The sequence below is a fragment of the Anticarsia gemmatalis genome, chromosome 7 (assembly GCF_050436995.1).
Source record: "Anticarsia gemmatalis isolate Benzon Research Colony breed Stoneville strain chromosome 7, ilAntGemm2 primary, whole genome shotgun sequence".
Taxonomy (NCBI): Eukaryota; Metazoa; Arthropoda; class Insecta; order Lepidoptera; family Erebidae; genus Anticarsia; species Anticarsia gemmatalis.
The window spans coordinates 6,383,385-6,388,408 of NC_134751.1; positions in this window are offsets into that span (position 1 = coordinate 6,383,385).

A 5,024-nucleotide genomic window follows, 5' to 3' on the forward strand; every position below is an offset into this window, starting at 1 on the left:
GGTATCACGCTCGGTGTGAGCCACAGTGTGAGCTCATAAGACATTCATTGATGACAATGAGCCGTTAACAATTACACTATGATATTTTCGTGGCTCGACGTCCGCTCACTTATTGGAGTCGCGCTGTTATTGCTCCTAGACACGGCACAAGAAGGTGTTGCTTATAATTTCGCCGTTGTAAGATTGCGCTGTAATGTAGGGTAAGGGCTGCTTGAATTGCTGTATTTCCTTAATAGTCTGCATTTACCCTCGCCGACAATTTGTGACAAGAGCGTGAGCTAAATTGTCGCCAAGAGGAAATAAACTAATTTACTTATATACGGCATTCATAAACTACGGCCTTAGTTGAAATACAAAGTGAGCACTGAAAAGTGAATAATACAATGAAACAGAACACTGAACATAACACTGTTCTTCTTAATTCAGTTTAAGACGTGCGTGACGAGGATTGTGCTTAACCGCCCATGAAGCATTTGTTTCATGCACTTTTAAACAAATAACGCTTTCATTATATAGAAGCTGCCGCCTTGTTCATAATTACCAAATATTTTCACAATCTTCTGTTTATCTCGATGCACAGGTACACAAAGTTCATAAGGAAAAAGGTTTTTTTAATTTAAAGGAATAAGCACGTACTCCGTCTTAAATCTTAGCTCGCATTAAGTAAGACAGTTGTAGTCTCAGAGGTATTTTAATAATGAATTCTTTTGGCGGGCACGTACTTAATACCCACGTTGCCATTTTAATGAAGGGTGTCATAAAACGTGTCATTGTTGCTGGTAAATGCAGACGATGCTGTCGGCGACCTGAGTTTAATGCCTCGCATTAACACTATCGCTCGCGCGGGCCGGATTAGCGGTACACTTTATAAACTTGCATATGCATCTCATCGCTTATACGGACACCCACCACACATACTACAGATAACCGACTGATTTGAAACAAAGTTTCAAAAGTGTGCCGTAGTGGGACGGGCTTACCGTCTTTAAGTGTCAGATTAATTTGGGCAGCAACCGCTGAATTAAATCGAATGACACTTCTGAATATTAATCAGATATAGGTTAGGTATGTATAAGCACCTTGCGATTGCGCTTTAAGTGAGCACAGCTTGTTGTGGCATTTAGGAGCGAATAGATGTGTATGTAGCCATCAAACGTCCGGAACCCAAATGCTTGCTCGGAATCCGATTCTATCCCAGTGCCCACTGTCCGGAGCTTGGTTGCATTACATTAGATTAGACACTGCTCGCATTCCTGCTGCTCTAAATTCATCATAGTAATAATTTATCTTTAGATACTGGAACCGAATATCAAATTATTTGTTCTTACTTAATTATAAATTGCGTTACTTATTTTTAGAATAAAGATACAACTATTTACTTAATTGCATTAGAAAATACAAAGACACTCAGAAATGTCACACGAGCTTAATTTTATCCGTAGAAGCGATGTAAAACAACAAAGTAGCACATCAAAGCGGGTCATTTGAGTGTATTCAGTAAGTTGTTAATGTCCGAATATACGTGTTAATTTTATTGGAGGGGCGGCGACGTTTGGCTGACGTGACGCAGGTCGGCTTGAAGACGGTCACTCGACAATTGAATCATAAAGGCACACGTGACCCGCCCTACACCCGCAACTACATTGTACCACTTTATTTTGTCTAATACACTGTACGTGCGGTTCCTTTACACTCTCACTGTTCTACTAACTTATTGTTGTATGCTAAATGGGTGATGCTGACACGATGTTTATAACAACGGAAACCACTGAGCCTTGTTATCGCAGACACTATTTTCTGTCCGTTTTGTATGTCTTTTCAACAAAAACTTATTTGCATACAACTTTTAGTTATAACTTACAATTGTTAAATGAGCAGTAAATAATAATAGAGTTAAGTACCACATCAGGTATAGTTAATGAATGCAATAAACAGACTGTAACGATATTCTTAAATACAGCCGAACCTACTGTAGTCCAACACGTAAATCGAGACTATTATTCATTGTTTTGACTGTTCAAGCGATGTAATTGAATAAGATATGCAATCAGCGGCACACACCAAGTACATTCATCATAACATACGTGATATTCTAACTGGGCTTCCTGTAATAATCCCCGGTAGCTTCCGAGTGTCGTAATCAAATCCTGTCGGAGCGAGAGTCCTAATCGAGGCAGACCACGCTCGACCTCCGTCAAATCGGGCTAAGGAACACGAGCGGAGTGTCACAGCGACACAGATAACTGCAGCCGACTGTATCCGACACTACCCGACCTCCGACCCGACACACAACCCCACACACAACCCGACACACGACCAATCGTCCCGCAGGATTACAATAAATCTACTCTGCCGCGACACTATGATACAACCTAATTAGTTTTTTGTTGTTGTAAGATCAATATATTAAGAAACTGAGCTTATCCTATTTTATTAGAACCTTTTGTCACACTTTTATGTGTTCTTATAAAAGACAGACAATGATTTAAATTATCCAAGCTTCGTAGAAACGAAAACCGCAGTGTCCTTTAAAGAGCTTTCCTCTTTTGTTAGTAAAGCAAAAACATTGCAATTATTACGACACGGATTATTACGATATTGCTTTACATCGCTAATGAGAATATGAACACAGTCTCATTAATTACGAAAATACTCAGATTTATTGTAAACCACGACATTCGAGTACATGCCAAAGAAATATCTATTCTAGTAAATTTTAATATGAAGAGTACACAAACTTTGCGCTCTTCTTGTTTATTTATTTATTGAACCACTTTCAGGAGCAAATCAATACAGAACTCATAAATATTAAGTCACTTAGGGTATTGGGCATACGTTTCTAAGCAATTGTCTTCTCGTTTTGCTACGAATTTATATTGTCAACGACAGGAGGCGTCGGGCCGGGTGCGGCGGGCGCTTAGAGCGGTGGCCTCCTGCAACATATTTCACTACATAAATCATAACTTTATTTCCTCTCGCTCATGGATGCCGACTCGAGATGCGAGGTGTCTTTGAAATGGCTTTAAGAGTTCCCGCACGGTTGTACCGCAACAAAGGACGCCCAAATTCAATTAGGTGTAGATGGAACGCGAACACTAATATTATTTCTAAATATTCACTTCGGTGCACAAAATTCTATGTTTTGAAAATATTTAGAGATTGTTGAACTTTTCCTCTGGCACAAGCATATAAAGAAGACCACCTATTTTAGTCATAACCATTGGGTTCTGTTCACTTCGGTACGTATTCCCTTATATTTTGACTGTAATACTAACAAAGGTTAACTGGTTTGTGCCAGGTATGTATCTCACCGTATAATTAGGTTTCTCTGTTAGAGAAATTCCCAGTTACAGCCTGCGGTCGTAACTTTATCTAACTATATTTGCAGCTAAGATTTGCAATGCATTACAAACTCACTAGAATGAATTCATATAAATCAGCTTTTTGCGTTTTAATTAGTAGATATAACCTTGTACGGAAAGTGAAGAAGAAACCATTATCTTTCTAGGTATACTGTCGTAACTAAAATATTATTTTCTTAATAACACGGAAAAGCGAGCACAACACGATACACCAGCAAATACAAGGTATACCTACGTCAGTAATTTGCGATCATTTTAGCGGTATTTCCTGCCAATTAGGCGCGTTAAAACATCGCCCGCCAAACAATGGGGAACGGGGCTCATGAATTTATTGTTAGGTTACTGTCTTAAGTTATTTAAGTGTTCACAGTACGGCGTTATTCACGTGCGAGACGCCGCACAGAATGCAGCTTCCTGCGACAATTTATCATGAATCTTTAATTAAACTTTAGCCATGACTGTTCACAGTCTCATTGTGCCTCACAATAAATCCAACGTGTCGATTCCACAATATTAATTACTCAGCTGTAATTTAACAAGTTTTGATAAAAATATTTATTACGTCGCTTTATTACTTTGAGAGGTGCTATTATGAGTGTACGAGTATGTTGAATTTATTTACACTGAGCAATGTTTCATGTGATTAAACTTGGTTTTTTAAACATATTTGTCAGAACAAACGTATTTTTCTTCAAAGAACAATATTGGCGGCAATATATTGCGGGACGAACGTTAATGGTTTGAGATTGAACAATCCGATAGGAGTTGGGTAAGGTCGGCTAATTGTCGTGGAACTTATCTTATACTCAGTGTCAAGGGCGACAGATTGTGATTGAGTTTTGATGTTTTATGGCGCGTTCAGTTACTACCTGTTCAGTATATGTAGTTTAAACTTGATACATATTTGCTAAAAGGTGGCGTTTATTCCGCACATTTCCATGAGTTATAGAATAAGTTAATACGCGACTGAAAACTATAATAATATGAATTTATTCGTTAATTGATTATCTTAGTATTCCAAGTAAATATAGGGATAAAAGAAGTACATGATGAGAGAGCAGAATTAAAACAAGAAATAAATGTATCTTACAGAAAGAACTAAGTATTTGCCGCAAAGGTTCACGCTGAATTTTAATTTCTACGTGTGTGGAGCTCGTAGTTGCATAGATAACAATGCAGTGTGCATACATTGGAAGGTCGCGACAAAGCTTTTTTGTTAAAACCCTTTTATCTTTAGAATAAAATTAAACCGTGTGATAAGAAACTTGTGGTAACAGCAGTGAAATTCGGTCATCTACAGCTAAAGTGCATAGATATCCGACGAGCTGTGTTTGCGAAAACTGCCTTTAAAACCAAATTAAATGATGAAAGTTTCCAAGTTATTCCAAGTTCGTTTTATAATAAAATTACCTGTGTCAGTTTGCCGGTAGAATTCAATTAAGAACTTTTGGAATATTTTATACTTGTAAGAAGGATTGCTCGTATAATTGATAGTTGACATCCTTCTAGTTTTAGATTTCAAACATTTGTGTAATTTTTTAAATGTAGGTATAGCTTTATTATTGAGCTTTTCTCGCATCGGTGTGTGGTCATAGTCAGACATACAAAGATATTTGGCGCGTGCTATAGAGATAGAGTTGTTGAAATAAAGTCCAATTGACG